The 18,230-nt window shown below is 33.8% G+C and overlaps 1 protein-coding gene across 2 annotated transcripts in view; it reads left to right on the top strand.

The window, feature by feature from the left end:
- Positions 1 to 9,235: 9,235 nt before the first annotated feature.
- The window catches only part of LOC126808738 (protein tyrosine phosphatase type IVA 1), a 31,124-nt gene continuing 22,129 nt past the window's right edge, over positions 9,236 to 18,230 (top strand). Inside the window, exon 1 of one of the 2 annotated variants that reach the window (XM_050533677.2) lies at positions 9,236 to 9,395. The gene's annotated coding sequence lies outside the window, so the exon portion shown is untranslated. Of the gene's footprint in view, positions 9,396 to 17,243; positions 17,261 to 18,230 lie in introns of those variants that run through there. The other variant, XM_050533678.2, reaches the window with a different exon arrangement.

Raw genomic sequence — 18,230 nt, 5'->3', positions numbered from 1 at the left:
TGATTATGGTCTAGATAAGTTAATTAATGTCTAATTAATAATCCATATAACATTTCAGGCCTAAAGGCAGATTTAGCTCTGGCATAATGTATGTTTAATAATAACCGATACACTAATGATATAACATAGGTAATATTGGTTTGGCACAACATCTATAAAATTTTAAAAAGTAATGTATGCCAAGCAGCCCGAGTTTCAAAAAATAAAACCCAACCGATTTTGGTAACAATGTGTTGGGTAACATTTATTTATTTATTAACAATTTTGGCGGTTTATAGTACTTAATATAATGGATTATTTACAATTCTAAACAAAATATATTGCCAACACATCTCACACAGATCAGCAGTGAATATTTTCTAGGGTGCTGCAATCACTGAAAGGGCGGACATCGGTGTCGGTTAATTAGCTATACAATATTAACTTTTTTCCTTCTGCAAATTAAAATTCTAGAACTCTTTTTTGAGTATTAAAAAAAAAAAATATAGGTGTTTGAAAAATATCTGGATTAAAAAAAAACATTTCCTATTAGGTAAATGATTATATAAAATGAGTAAAAGTCCAGACCAGTCCATGTTATGTAAACAATGCAGGTGGATAATCAACGCCGCGTGATGTGACGTAACATGTAGAGGGCATTTGAACTTATAAAGGTCAGTCATAATTATATATAGGTGTTGCGATTACAATACCTATGTGAAACAGATTGAACATATCTGTAAAGGTTTTCAAGCAAAGCAGCTAGGGCTCTCTAGAGAATAAGTTACACACTTTGAACCATTTTTATTGCCGTCGATCTGTTTTGCTTGTGGTCGAAGGTGCAAACCAGATACGTGTAACAAAAGTATTGTTTGAGTACAGTACAAAGCCGCTGCCCTGGCAATCGAGGTGGTTTTCCCAATATCAGTGGTACAGGGCCGGGGGTCTGGCAAGGAATAGTGTTCAGCCGTTCGGATATGACGAAAAACCAAGGTCACTTGTACAGGTACACGTTGGCGTGCATATAACAGTTGTCCTGTCCGAGAAATACTTCCCTTATAGCTCAATTAATGGCGCACGCTCGCCTTTATTAGTCCAAACAAGTATAAAATTTAAACCCTCTTTCATTCAGTCTACTCTGACAAATACATATCGCGCCATCGGTGTTAAGAGCTATATGGTTACAACATTCATTTTAACAACAATTAACACTTCTATGTAAATTACTAAAATATCTTATGTTGATTACATCATTTATCATTATCAGATTTTTCTACCTCCAGATATGTCATATCGTTTTGGGGGTTCTAGTGATGCCAAGAAAATATTCACTGCGGATCAGTGTGGTGATTACCTAGCTACGAGAACGTAACTAAAAACGCTGAGGGTTGAGAGATTAAAGTTTGTTATCTAGTGATTACCGTCTACAGACAAGGACCGATATGGGCGGGATGATTTTTTTTTGGTCAATATCGCTCAAAATATTTTAAAAAGTGACCGACAAGGAAAGATATTTCATAGATAATATGCAAATTCTACACATCATATTCAAAATTTAAATGATTTCATAAGAAAATTGGAAAATGATGGAAAAGTGTAATTGACACAAAAAAACAACGTCCCTCGTTGAAGACTATTAACACCGTTTTTGTCCATATATGAAATGTCCATAACAGCCCCCTCCCCCCTTTGCAAAAAATCCCCCCCCCCTTTTGTGAAAAAATTTGTCGACCATAAAAACAATAGATATACATTGTCCGTCAATTTTACAGCACCCCTGAGAACACTTCCCGCCCTGGTCCATAATTTTTTTAATTTCAATATAAATTAGTACGACCGGATTTTTTCTTCTTTTTTTAAAAAAAAATAAAAATAAAACAATAATCAAAATACTTGTTTGAATGAAAGAGACTGTACTTTGTTATCCTTATGTGTAAAATCATCAGTCTGTTAATAGATGTGATCTGGGTAAATCGTGCTACCGAACGTAAACACTGCAACCCGGTCAATCTAACCGTGATAATGACATTCAGTATATCGAGTAGCCCAGAAAAAAAACCAAGTTAACTGTTTAAAGTGGAATAATTTAAAAAACAAAATAGTGTATCTATATCATTAACTTTCAAGATTATGTACACTGTGAACCTTAAAAGTTTGACAACTCCACTCCAAATTGCAGGTCTATCGCTCAAATGATGTTAATATAGTAGGCCTAATATTGAGAAGTCACATGACACCCACCTCATGCAGAAAAATCGAATTTCGTATTATTCCATCTAAGCTTCTTATTTCTTCCATTAATTGTATCCTTCAGTTCGTTTTCCGTAAATTGTTTCATGCATCCTATCATAATATTTTCCGAAGGACTGTTCCAGATGCTGTAAACCATTGGAGTCAGGTCCCGGGATTGCGAGGGACTCTGATATTTTGTTTTTATATTTTGTTTTTATGGGATCCGAGGTAGATTGTTTTATATGGAGATTCAATATTCCGAGCCCACACTGATCAGCAGTGAATATATTCGCTCGGTCGCTAGAAGACTTTCTTAATAATCTGAGAGATTAGTGGAAGTGGCCCGCCACAGCCCGGGGGATTTGATTCCGACATCCGAAACAGTCTCGCGGAAAAAAGTGCCCGGAAAAGGTTTATGAATGACGCTCGAAACCACTTACGGAGAATGAAATGACGGATACAATTCTTGCAAAATTGGCAGAAATAAGCTTAGAAAAAATAAGAAATTCGATATCTGGGTATAGAAAGCAAGACGGGGGACATATTGCCCATCAGTTTATGTAAATTGAGGTTAGTGTGGTGTGATTTCTCAGTCCGGTAAAAGACGATTTGACATTCTTTTTTAAAACTCGTACTATTTAAACACTATTTGGCTGATTAACCTGCAATTTGAAGTGCCATTGCCAAATATCTGATTTGTACGAAATGTCAGATGTTAATGATATATGTACAATACTTTTTGAATTATTCCACTTTAAATAGTGAACTCGGGTTTTTCTCAATCTCAGATTAACAGTAAATCATAAAATCGTGTTCAATTTTCTATTTATGGCTTCAAAATATGATATGTATACACTTCCCTTCAATAAGTAATATTCTGTGATCGTGTAGCAATAAAACATCATAGAAAATCTATAGAGGGTTGATATATGGACGCAATATGATGTGATAATGACACACAATAATAGGCGTAACCAATCATTGGGTGGGTATATAAACATTAAAATGTTAACAAAATGAAATGAAATGGGGTTGAACGTCCTACTATTCTGCTCCTAAACTGGGCTAATGAAGACGGGCATACGCCATACAGTGTGCTATGAGGGATATTTTGCCCGGGCAGCGGCACTATCGCCTACTCTTATATCGAATTCCAACTGCCAAGGGATCTTTTACGTGCATTCCAATGTATACACGGGACCTCGGTTTTTCGTCTCATCCGAATGACTAGACAGCTGTCCTTTTCAGGCCCTCCATCCTGCATCACTGACAAGGGGGAACCACGCCGGAAAATCTGGATGAACTTTCTCGGCCAATGCAGGGATCGAACACCCGACCTCCAGGCTAGCGAGCCAGCGTCTTACCCACTTAGCCACGTGATCCCCTAAAAAAAAAAATATTAACACTATAGAAATAAAATGAAATGGGATTTAACAAGTCCATACTTTGATTTCTATCATTGGATTACTAGCGTGCTCTCAATGGTATACACGAGACACCGCTAGTGTTACTTAAAATCCGAACGACTATAGACACCCTTTTTGTCCTGGGCCCTTATTCACGAAAACTTAAACTAAGTTACAACCGAAATTTTAAGAAATACTGCAACTTCATTGGATATATCCAAATTGATTTTACTGGTCAGCCAATCGAATTGCAGTATTTCTTAAAATTTCGATTGTATCTTAATTTAAGTTTTCGTGAATATCTGTCCTGCACCACTGAAAATTTGGAAAACCTGGTTGCTGCCCTTGCAAACAAGCGCCGCTAAACTTGAAAACAGACACGAAGCTATAATTGTCCGACATTTTAATTCGTAGATCGAAAATTTAGTCTTTGTGTGTATGAAAGATGTAAAATGGATTATAGGATTATAACCGCATTTCAAAATAGTATTAAAGCGGAAATTTCAAATTTGTAAGTTATATTTTTAAATTTTTTTAAAATAAAGCCTTAAAATAGATGGTATCCATAAACAGTCCTACCTTGTTAAAGATTAATCCTATTAATCCTATAATTCACTATTGCCAGCTGAGAAATTGGCAAAAATATCATTTTCAACTTCAAATTCCAACGTTCAGGAAATGGCTGACCATTGTTTTCAATAGGAAAACGAGGGAGGTAATTGTGTTGTTATTTCCTGTGTAAATGAGTTTTAAGTGTGAGAATGACACCTATGATCGTTTATCACCCAATAATACATTCTACAGTAGATATCGCTTGTGTGATATATTTCATAATCTACTGCGATATCTCCTAGATATCGCTTTACATGAATTTGATTGGTCAGTTGAAAAGGAACTACTTTTTTATTTTCAAAGAAAAGTTCATTTCTTATTAAAAATAACTTTTTTAAAATTAAAAATGAACTATTGTTATTCAATTGACCTTGATGGAAACACTGGGTCAATATAAAGGACTTTGCAATGGTTGAATTGCTGTCAAAAAATGATGTATCACTACGCCTTAATGTTCAGTAAAAGTGAAATCTACAGCAAAGAATTATATTTATCTATTTGTGCATGTAAGAAGGGATTGGGTGATAAATAAAATCTCCTACTCGTCTTTTTTGATATCAAAAAATACTGGTAGGAGATTCTCTGATAATAGTCAGTTGATAACCTATTGAGCAAAAGACATAGAAATAATTATGTTTTGACTTGCTTAGAAAATATGAAATTCTCGCTTTAAGATTGTTTTGAATATGACGCAATATGTAACAGACACTATAGACACATCAAGTGGACCACACACTTCTGACTATTTACTGGATCTCGGTATAAAGTGTATTAAGAAAGATGAATTAAACTGTGCATGCAAGTGAAGAGTTTTGTCATGATGCATCTAATATGAGCAAAATGCGTGAAAGACTCCTGGAAAGTAGTGATATCAACCATCCAGTTCTGGCGTACCGTACGGATGTGCATCCCACTGGCTAAATATGTTATCCAAAGATCTAGAAATCAAGGGTATGAAAGAACGTGTGTCTATTTGCATATATTTCCGGAATACTCATTTACAGATGCGTGGTACAAAGCTGGGCATTCAACAAAATTAATTTTACCGCAAGATGCCAGACATGGAACAGTCCACAAATTGTTTACAGTCATATTTGGATAATTGGTCAGTTTTAATAAAAATTTGTGAAAACCATAGAGATTTCATTGACAAGGACATAAGTAGGAAAATATCTGACTTAAACTTGAAACGTAGTTGTGAAGAATATCTTTCAATAATGAAACCTATATCAGTTGCCTATAGGCGAATGTACTGTTAAAATTATTATTTTAAGTGGCAAAAATATTGCCATCGTAATAACTGTATTTTAACATTGCATGTTATTTCACAGTCCGTAATGTAACTTTACCTCTAGCTATTATACATACAAGGTAAAATTACATATCTGTAAATGGAGTACATGTAAAATTACCATGATATAAATTTACAGAAATTGGTACAATAATAGAAAACGTGTATTTTCACAGAGTTTATTATATGTAATAATACCCCATAACTATTGTTGAATTACATAATATGTAATTTGCCAAGGTAAAATTACTAAAAATGTTCGACACTGGCGAATAAAGAAAGTTTTGCGGACCTTTCAGCCGAGCATGTAAAACAACATTCGATTATATAAAGAAATGAAATGAAATGCGAGTTTAATGTTCTACTGTTCTGCTCATTACAATGGAAAGTGTAGGTGGCATGACACCGTCTAAGCAAAATGTCCCACATAACCCAATCTATTGCATATGTCTGTCTTTATTAGCCAGTTCGGTGCATTCAGATTTTGAATAATTTGTTTCCCTAAAATGGATCAACTAAACTGACTGACAGAACAGTAAATATTCGATATGTGGTCAAAGGGGGGATAACCGATGTTACCACTATTTGACAGTAAATTTACAATTTTCTGTAAAAATAATATTTCAAATGGTATTTCTGTTAAACATACATTATGCAAGAGCTAAATCTGCCTATTGCAAGTCTTTATTTAGGCTTCAGATGTTATAAAACTTGGATAGTTTGGATTTAAACAGTAGTCCATTGAAAATTAAATCAATAAATGGCGGACCAAGCTAACGTTTATCGTTAGTTGCTGATGTCACTACCGGAAACTGGTGATGAAAGGCCTGCCAAGCGAGGCTACCATAGCCATTGAGCATGTTACCTGATAATCGAGAATATGTGGGTGGAGTTATCGTCTGCCAATCAAACGATCGACAATTCTCATAGAAGGTACAGACACAATTGATGCCTATTTCTAGTCCAAACTTCCAACAGTGACAATTCCGTTCAGAACAAAGTAATTTGACTGAAATTTTCAACATTTTCTTTTTTTTTTATCATCTATTTTTGAATTATTATAGCAAGAATGGCCAACTCTTTATAAAACTCGTAACTAATGTATCTTTAATATAGAGCTAGCTCACATAACATACATAAGCCTTGTATTCATATGCATTTACATCGTTTTAAATGTAAGTTAACAAACCATGTGATTTAACAAATCCGACACTGTATTTTTACTATACTTATAACTGTAAACATACATATAATTTTAACAGTGTATGGAAGGAATTAGAAGCTGCTCTAAATCCAGTGCCCTCAAAACTGAATTTGGACACTTTTTTTTTTATAAGAGAATGAAATCAATATTAACACCTTCTCACTACCCCAGTTACATGCTGAATCCACTATTTTTCCCAAGTAAGCTAACATCTGAAGAGGAAGATTTTATGTGAATACTCAATATCCACAGTTGATGTTTCTCATAATACAGTAAAGAGCACAATCTGATGTATTTAAACCATATCTATTTAAACCAGAATTACTCTCAATAACAATATGTCTTTCATGGTGGAAGTCAACCCTACTTTCAAAGAAGGAGTAGGCCTATCTTGATTTGGGAATTTTGGATTTGGTCAGCACATTAATGACCGCATCATATATATGTGACAGTCAATGTACGCAAATAGTGTAAAAGTATGTAATACCAAAGTTGTGGATTCTCTATATAGAGGTCACAATTTTTATCCTATTTTGATGAAACTTGAAATATATGTTTATATACCGAAAATCACAGTTCCTGTATCGGACGGTAACTTCCTGAATTATGGCCTCTGATTGTACGAAAAGTTCGCTCCTTTTTTTATCTTGTCAGTCCATCTTTTGCAAAATATGGGCGTATCTTGCATGGCAACCACTTATTTATCCAACCGTGACAAAGTCTCTTCCTTTCCAGTAAAGTTGTCAGACAAAAACGGAACGAGCTGTTTATATTAGAGAGTTCGAAGAGAGTATGCAATGCCTCATTGTGAGGTGTTCTATATATTTACATGTATTATATACTGGATTTGTTTATATTTTTAAAAAAAATATATTCTACCATGTCTAAAGATATTTAGAAATCTGTAGTATATCACCAATACCATAATACCACAATATAAATTGATATGCATATCGGGAAAACCCAGAAACAATATTATGTATTATTTAAAGGACACGTCGTCGTTGATTTAGGTGTAAAGTGTCAGTTTCATGGTGACTTTTATTTGACCTTGCTGTATATTTCATAAGCTATTCTACTCTTTCTTAACAAGTTGGCCTTCATGTCGTATGTGTATCTGTATTAGATGAAGGAATATGTCTTGATTACGTTCGCATCACAACGCGATATAATTTCTTTGACCTTTTTTGAAATGGCCACGCACTTCTTTAATGCGGGACAAAAGAAAAATTATCGAATGCATTATGGAATTCATTAGATAAGATAAGATTTTATTGCATCGAAACATCCATTTAGGACAGCATACAATATAAACATGTACATAAAATTATAACAATATGACAATTATAACACAAGATTATGTTGACTATTTTTTGTGTGTGAGCGCCCCCGCCCCCAAACACACACGCCACCTATTGCGATCCAACGAATATTTCATACGAAGCTGCCGCCGTCACTCGGTGAGTAAACACTGACTGGGTCCCGGTGTTAACCGAGAAAGTTCCTTGGGATTTCCGGCGCTGTTTGTCAGTGGTGCAGGACGTAGGGTCTGACAAGGGCGGTTTCAAGTTGATCAGATGCGGCCAAAAACCGTGGCCCCGCGTAGGCTACAGTTGAAATTCAAATATTATGAGTAGACCGCTGTCCTGGCAAAATTTTCCTCATAGCACACTGACTCTGAGTGGCGTAAGTCCGTCTTCATAATCATTTATAGCCCAGTCGATGTAGAAATGCAAACCCCATTTCATTCAAAGCTAGCAATATGGCCTATCCAACCATATGACTATGAGACAGTTTTTCTCCGTTCTGATCGATGCTATTATAAGATTCGATCATTTATTTTTGTTGATTGTCTTATCAATGAATATCAAGGAAGTTGTCCAAATCGCGTATTTTGATGAGATATTTTTAAAAACATTGTCGACACGAGAACGTTACCGTGTTATCATTTCTTTTTTTAACCCAGTTACGTGAATGTGTGTAAAAAAGAAAGAAAGAAAGAAAAAAAAAACCTTCCAAACTCATTTGTTGACAATACTGCTATGGGAATAATATAAAGTATTTGCTACAGTAGGCCTACACTACATGTATAAACTAAACTATTTCGAGAAATTGTGAAATTTGTCAGTGTAATCCTGGAGAGATGGTTTGATTGTATACAAATAATATCAGAGGATTGTTATTTATAGATATTATGTGGTAAACAATGATAAGAGTTAGAATGTCCTTTAATAAAACACGCTCGGTGTCATTCTTATCATTGAATGGAAACTTCGTAATACGAAATCTCACCTTGCTATTTTTAGTTACTGTCTACTTTCGATTGATTTTTCGTTGGACGCAATTTCAAATGTTTCACAAGAAAATGAAAGCGAGATGATGAAATTTGGTTATATGTATGGTAATGGTGTATCACTTCAAATTAAATAAACGAATTCGAGATCTTAGCAAATGTTTTTAAAATTTGACTGATATCGGCTGGTTTTATTACAACTCACGTGAGTTCAATCCAACATTCCATATATCGTGACGTCACGCAAGCGGCCATTTTCTCTAAAGGAAAGCACGTTTGGGGAAGCTGTCCAACTGAATTAGTATATTTTTGTCAATTTTCTCGCTGATTAAGCGAGGTTTTAATCATACAAGACATTCAATGTTCGACATTAAAGCGGTGAGTACCAGTATAAAATTTTTTAAAAGTAGATCGTAGATTTTCGTTGAAAATAATGCACTTGAACTCGACAGTATGCGACTTCATAATTCACAGACAAAATATCACTTCTCTAGTGGCGTAGTTCTGAACCAGTCAAAACCGAATTATTTATGCCGATTGTTCTATTATACTCTTGTTATGGTTAGAAAAATAGTACATTGTCATAGTTGTATAAATAGTTGTGGTCAAAAATTGTTTTAGTTCTCTGAAATGAGTTTGATTTTCTCGATCTTTCCAGCTCGGTAACTCAGATTTCACAGACAGGCGAAATCTACACACTAGTGAGACTTTGGGACTGACACAGATTGTAGACAAGTAGCTAAGGTCAAGAAACTTTGTGATTTAGTCTGATGAAATGATATTGCTCAATATCGTTATTATTTATTGTTAGTCACAATTCTGAATGTGATCAAGAAATAGACAGTTTATGATTGTGATTTTGTTTCATTCAATCTATAAGCTACCCTTGAACAAAGAATCATACATTATTAGTATTCAACCCATAAACCGACACCGACCGGCACACACTGTGATTTAAAACTCTCCCACCCACTCTATTAATCGTTACACATGACTGATTATATTATATACCTTAGTTAATCAGACTATTGTGAAATTCCTCATGTACTTTGACATTTTTTATGAATATTTTTTTCATTACACAATCTATCTAGATCAGATAAATAAATAACAACCCTAATATTGATACATGTATGTGAATATTGGACATTATACATTTTAAAATTATTGAACTGTATTTTAGTAGGATGTGATGCACAAGAGTTTTAAATTAAAAAGCTTCAGTTTATTTATAGGCCTACATAATACACAGACTTAGAAATGTTGATCTTTCATTAATAACACATGGATTACAGATCAATTTTTTCAGTTTTCTTTTAAATAAATGTTTCAAATCAAACTATAAAATTTCATTTCTCCTCGGTTTATTGAAAAAAATCAAATTACTGATATACCGTAGTAATACGATATTGATAAGTGACACAGTGACGTTCTTGATGAAATGTATAGAATGGAGCTTAATTTTTTTATTTTACTTTCAGACTGCGGGTACAAAAAAATGTGTTCAATAGATAATGCATGTTTTCTTTCACCCATGTATGTACTGTTAATTTTGATATGAATTCTTATTCAAAAGTAAATGTAAAGACCTGTTTTTTTTTATTGATTAGCTCAGCTGAAATGATTATGGTCAATCATATTTTTATATATGAATATGTCACTCACGATCGCTGTATTGTAGGGCTGCAACGATTCATCGATGAATCGATGAACCGCGATAGTTTAAAAATCCACGATGCACAATACAATCAATGTCCGTATCGCGATTCGTTATCCAAAATTAAAAAAAAAATAGACTGACATTCTGTCGTTTAAATATCCTAACGAGGAATGCCTAAATAAGTCTATGAGTAAAATAACTTTTTTTACTTTCAGCGAGTACGTGTTAACTCGCTTTCGGCACGTGAATAATTCGAGACTTTCAGCTATTTCGTCAAGAATAAAATAAAATATCAGTCTGGATAAGCAAGTCAGACATGAAATTAGGTTACTTGCAAATTACACACTTGAATAATATGCGGAAAAAACATACAACATATTATTATAAATACGTCAGTAATATGCGATTTGTAATAAGACTACTGTGCAAGAATGGTGATAGGTGCATACAATGATCAGCACAATTATCTTTTCTATATTTTCAATGTATAATAATATTTTGACATTCAAATTTCGTATTGTTATTTTCTTTGCCATTCTCTCATCTACGACTGACCTGACAACGAGAAAGCTTTCCATTGGCTGAAATTGTTGTAGCAATACGAGCCAGCCATTGAATTGATTCAGCAACAGAATATTTTTAATAATGATGCATTCGTCAACAAATTCAGGTCGTACGGGCGACAAAAATAATGTAGAAATTGAAAATCCCTCTGCCAAGTATAAGTCACAAGTATGGGAGTTTTTTGGATTTCCCGTAAATTATGACAAGAATGGAATTCGTTCAGTGGACCGAGAAAACTGCATCGCGATATTAATCGTATCGTGGCCTGGTGTATCGTTGCAGCCCTACTGTATTGTTTTACGTTATGGTGCCTATAAATATAAATAAAGTTTAGTACTGTACACATCTGTCAAACTAATTAGTTTTACCTACATTAATTGTCATATATTAATACTAATTGGAAGAAGCTCATTTTATGTGAATAAAGGTCAATAACCAGAGTGGTTTTCCCAGATATCACTACAACAGCCCAGTTGATCACTTGGTTCAACAACCTTTGAATATACTTTTTTTTTTTTTTTATCTTTGGCTGGCATACAACCTTGGTCATGAAACACAGGTTTCCATAATTTGATCTAATTTCTTTACAATTCCGAGCTTGGCTTTCACACAAATTACACAATACAGAAAGTGGCGCTCAGGCATTCCCTAGACAAATTGTCAATGTTTTAAGCAGCCACATTTTATCTTTATTACTTTATTATTTAATGCTAACACTTTATGCATGTTCTACTTTCACTTTATTTCTATTTTGTAAACAAAGTAAATAAACAGATAAATATGGACATACATGAATCAGTTTTAAAAACTTTTATTTCAAAAGGTTAGTTAATAGAAATTGCATAAACATTCAATTTAAAAACTGAATGACTGATCATATCAATCAAAAATCGATATATTTAGTACTGTACATGTATATAACGCTTATACTGTGTAAAAACTAAAAAGGCTACTGTATAAATGCGGCCTTCAGACTGGTCAGCCGACATCCCTGGCTATGATTAAAGTATGATAGAGTCTGTGCTCTTCAAGGAAATACATAGTCCAAATTATCCAGTGTAGCCTTGATGGTGCAAATGCCTTGTTGATAAGTTCTTTTAGGTATATTAACAATAGGTATAATACTTTAAAATAGCCAGCCACTCTATAATTTTGGCATCTACAAACATTGTTATAATGTCATTAACTGAATATTACAAACCAAATACAATTGGTTGGCATTTAGCAACCAAAATAATGTTACACAGTAAGTGACATTATGAAGTGATAAATACATGTAATATCCACCCACATGAAAGTTTGTATTTTTGCAAAAAAGTGCCACAGAGCTTCAATTAATTGAAGCTTGTACTATGTAGGTCTATCAAAGAAATGGATAAACATTTCTTATGCACAGTATTAACTCATTTGATTCACTGTAAAATATATTTATATGTTATTGTTAGGTGGCTTCTTTATATATAAATCAGTTTTACTACACTGTCACTGAGCCATCCTTTATCTAGAATAATGACTGATGAGCTACCCTGAAAAACCTTGATAACGACAGTATAATGTCACTAATTATTTTTAAAAAGACAGAAATTTTTGATGAATTTTATCATGTTAAAAAGGGACACACATATGTATAGCTGTATAATCCAGTCGTGAATATCTTAACTTATACTATCTAATTATTACATGGTTAATTAAAAACATGATTTTTCACTGGATAATGACATATTGTCATGTTTCCTTGGTTACATGGAATTGTCTGCAAGATCTACATGTGGTAAGTAATGAAATGTGCAATTTATTACCAGTAATGGCCAGATAATAACAAGCGTTGCTTTTTACTAGAATTTTCTGATACAATAACAAGAAAATGGTATTTCAATAATTAACCCTTTCAAAGACTACTGTATTTTGGGATCAATGTTAGGAACTTTATTAATTATAACTTCAATAATATTTATCAAATAATTTTGATACATGTACATACTATTTATTAAAGTCACAGTTCAATTTTACTAAGAATCAAAATGTCATGATTTTAAATTATATTAATGTGAAATAGACAAATAAACTGATACATGTAGTATTCTGTCTGTAACAGACATTGCAAGCAACCAACAACAAAGGTACTATCAAATCAATTTAACCTGTTCTTCTAGAATATCAGATACCACACCCAGTTATGAGAGCCATTTCTCTTACGTTATTATGGGTCTCATTTATTTATTGACCACATCTAAAACACATGTACTAACAAAATTTTAAAAAGGATTAATATTAATACTGAAAATACTGTCTATTATTGAAAATACTGTCTATTATTTTTATTAGGACTTAAGATAACCACTCCTAAGAATTGTGGTTACCTTATTCACCCCATCCTCTCTAAATATAGAATTACAAGGTGACATTTATTTTTTAATATTCTTACTTAATATACATAGATAATATTACTTACGTACTTACTGTACATACCGGTAACAGTCATGTGATCTATGAATGACAAGGTTGTTAATGTTATCGCTTGTACTTGAAAAATCCTTATACATAATTGACTGAATATATAAGGCCACTATAAAAATCATATCCAGCAATGTAATTAGTCTTGTTCTACAAAACAAATCACAATGGAATTGTCCCTCCCTAACTACTATCCCCAAATTCTACGTTATAATATTTCCCCAAGTTATTAATTGGAGAATTCCTTAAATGTGACCCGTTCCCATGAAACTATGCCTTCTTGTTAACGTGAATGAGCCAAACTCCAGATGATGTAATATATTTAAAAAGAATTGCATTTTTGGAAAGCTTAGGCTGTGGACTACTCAAATATGCTGCCAGCTATGTTTTAAAAAAATGACCAAGAGCCTGGTTTTGTGGGAGAAGCTCACAAATAAGTTACCGAGTATGATAAAGTAGCAATCACTTCCTGATGGCACATTGTTATAAACAAAAAACTTCAGACAAGCATTTTGGTCTATTTTAATTATTTTGTACTTAAACTTTCTTTTATCAACAGTTACCTTGTAAAACCAGGGACTTCCCCATGAACAGGGATATAACTTGACCTCAGGTTATACAGTGTAAAATTGAGTTTAGATTTAGAAAGAAGCTAAATAACTTTTTTTATTACATGGTCTCTTTTCTAACTAGGAAATAGTTAAAAAATATTATTACAAATTGTTTATTGACAAAACACATTCCTCAATCAAGTGCAAGATGGCACCAATAAGAACAAAAACATAATGATGTATTATACAAGAGCAAACACTACCTAATGGCAGTAAATCATTATTTAGACATTTATTAACATGCCATCTAGGACCATAATCAACTCTCTAGAACTTCGGATGGCTTTAATTTACAATAGATTTAAATACGATTGGTGGTTCATTAATTTAAAAATGGATATTCGAGACTTTGTTTATTATCGAACAACTGTAGCAATGATAACCCCACTCAAAATAAGAAATTACGAAATTTTCAACATATTTCCATTTCATTGTCTATATTTTAGCTTTTTTAGCGAGAACTGTCAGCTCTTTGCCTAATGCATCTTTTAATGATGACCATTCAGACAGATGCCACTAATTAGCTTGAATGTGACATAAATAATTAGTATACATGTACGTGTAAATAGTATTAAATACTATTTAAATAATTAGTATACATGTAAATAGTATTTACATGTATACTAATTATTTAAATAGTATTTACTAAATACTATGAAGATGATGAAAGTTGATTACCCTAATGGCTAATTCAAAACATTTGGTAATAGTACATGTACCAACTTTTTGATTTTCCGACATAGTTTCCCCTTGTCAGTGGTGCAGAACGGAGGGCGTGACAAGCACAGCTGTCTAGTCTTTCGGATGAGACAAAAAACTGAGGACCCGTGTATACATTGGAATGCACGTAAAAGATTCCTTGGCAGCTGGAATTCGATATAAGAGTAGACGATCGACAGTGCCGCTGCCCGGGCAAAATTTCCCTTATAGCACACTGAATATGGCGTATGCCCGTCTTCATTAGCCCAGTATACATGTAGGAGCAGAACAGTAGGACGTTAAACTCCATTTCATTTCATTTCCAACTTTTTGAAGTAGTGGTAATAATTGCTCATAATACATGCAATAGTGTCATTGTTTGATAAAGAGAATACTATTAGAATAATAAACAATAACTTGTTTTCTGTCTTGATAAAACGTTGGCTTGGATTAGTAAGAAATGAAATAACTTTCTCGTAAACACTGAGCAAACCAGTGACCTCTGATTCATGGTTACCTGAATTGGTTGGTTGAATCCCTATAAATTAAAGGGGAAGACCAACGATTTTCAATAAGGTTTCCATAAATAATAAATATATATTTAGAAATAATCCCTCCTATAACATATGCAAAAAATAATTTGTAAGCGAGAAATTAATTTTTATTGATACCGGAAGAGACGTAGTTGGTTCGACACGCTCACTGGTCACTATAGTAAACATACAAACTTGGAGTAAGTATAGTGCTGTATTTTGTGATCGTTTCGCCGTTTGGCAGAAAATCTGATGAAAGGTAATCTTTATTGAGATATTAAGAACAAGAACTTATGGTGTTTTGAAAGTATAATATACAACGCGTTTGTGTAAATTAAGTTTCTAAACCGGACACTGTGACACAATTTAAGCCACATGGCTAATTGGTTACATCACGTGATAGCTGGCACGTGACAGATATTAACCGAACACAAATTGGCGACCTATTCGGCTAGCAACCTATTCGACCGATCCAGCTGGCAACCTGTTCGTTGGCAACCTATTCAGAATGAGAGCGCACCCCTTTAATATGATTGTGCCAACTTTTACTAATAATATTTCGAAAGCTTATTTAATCAGCTTTCGGAATATATTTAGTTGGATGTCCAGAATTTTGTAAGATAATGCGAAATTACATCTCTATTCTGAGCTAAAGGAATGGATAAATGATAATATATTCTACTTTCATTTGATAGACGTTACGTTGGAATTTATTGGTTGATAAAAATAGATGAGTTTGGGCGACTGTTGAATTTATTCTGAATAGGTTGCCAACGAACAGGTTGCCAGCTGGATCGGTCGAATAGGTCGCTAGCCGAATAGGTCGCCAATTTGTGTTCGGTTAATATCTGTCACGTGCCAGCTATCACGTGATGTAAACAATTAGCCATGTGGCTTAAATTGTGTCACAGTGTCCGGTTTAGAAACTTAATTTACACAAACGCGTTGTATATTATACTTTCAAAACAACGTAAGTTCTTGTTCTTAATATCCTAATAAAGATTACCTTTCATCAGATTTTCTGCCAAACGGCGAAACGATCACAAAATACAGCGCTAAACTTACTCCAAGTTTGTATGTTTACTATAGTGACCAGTGAGCGTGTCGAACCAACTACGTCTCTTCCGGTATCAATAAAAATTAATTTCTCGCTTACAAATTATTTTTTGCATATGTTATAGGAGGGATTATTTCTAAATATATATTTATTATTTATGGAAACCTTATTGAAAATTGTTGGTCTTCCCCTTTAATAGCATTACCGTAGTACTATGGCAAACAATTGTATTGGAGTGGCCTAAGCTGTGAATGAAGCCCCCTTACTATGTATTATGATATATGTAATAGAACCTAAGTTTAAACTACATTGTACTTGTTGTGTTTGACTATCACACACACCCACACCACAAGGGAGTCTTCTCACAGATATTGCCCAACATTTTTTTATACTAGATAGGACCTAAACTGTAATGGGAAGATTTTGAGGTTTATTAGTAAATTTAGTAAAGGACAGTTGTGGCTGTTGGTTCATCAGTGAAGTTCAAATGATAATACAATTGTCGGATTTATTAGCTTGTGTTAGAAGTGGAATCAGTTGTTCTAGAAGGAGTAAGCCGAGAATAAGAAATTGTACAAGATGTGCTTTGTTTCCAAGTGATTTGTCAGTGACAGTGCCATGCTCTTTTGAGTGTGACTCTTTGTGCAGTGCTTATTAGAACCAAGGTGAGGTTAATTTTATTACCTACAGGTTGACAAGTAGAGAGTTGTCTGGTTGTAAGCCTGTGTACACACATTGGCATAAAAGAACATCATCTGGCTGTGGGCCAAATTCTTGTGGGTTTGAATAAATAGCAAAGAATATACCTTGTTGTATTTATCTTTGAAACCGTTTGTCTCTTAAATTCTATTCATTATTTTAGAGGTAAATCTGCCTATTGCAGGTCTTTCTTTTGGCCTCAAATGTTATATATTTTATTATTTAGACATTTATTCACATGATAAGCCTATAATCAACTCTCTAGATGATCTGATGACTGAGATATTAAGTGCATCAAAAATGGATGATTCTTATGTCCGTCACACTTTTTGGGACACAATAACTCTCTTCCTAATTGAGCTAGAATGTTCAAACTTGGTGTATGTGTTTATTAGGTCAATACCTTGATGGAGTTCGAAGATGAGCATTTTCCGCTTAGGGTAAGCAGAGATAAGCAATTTGATTGGTTGATGCTTTGGGACACGATAACTCTCTTCCTAATTGGGCTAGAATGTTCAAACTTGGTGTATGTGTTGATTAGGTCAATGCCTTGATGGAGTTCGAAGATGAGCATTTTCCGCTTAGGGTAAGCAGAGATAAGCAATTTGATTGGTTGATGCTTTGGGACACGATAACTTTTAATTGAGCTAGAATGTTCAAACTTGGTGTATGTGTTTATTAGGTCAATGCCTTGATGGAGTTCGAAGATGAGCATTTTCCGCTTAGGGTAAGCAGAGATAAGCAATTTGATTGGTTGATACTTTGGGGCACGATAACTCTCTTCCTAATTGAGCTAGAATGTTCAAACTTGGTGTATGTGTTGATTAGGTCAATGCCTTGATGAAGTTCGAAGATGAGCATTTTCCGCTTAGGGTAAGCAGAGATAAGCAATTTGATTGGTTGATGCTTTGGGACACGATAACTTTAGTTCTAATT

This window comes from Patella vulgata, chromosome 1, assembly GCF_932274485.2.
Source record: "Patella vulgata chromosome 1, xgPatVulg1.2, whole genome shotgun sequence".
In the NCBI taxonomy this organism is placed as follows: domain Eukaryota; kingdom Metazoa; phylum Mollusca; class Gastropoda; family Patellidae; genus Patella; species Patella vulgata.
Note: the sequence above shows the minus strand (reverse complement) of the source record. Positions and strands in the feature narration are given on the sequence as shown.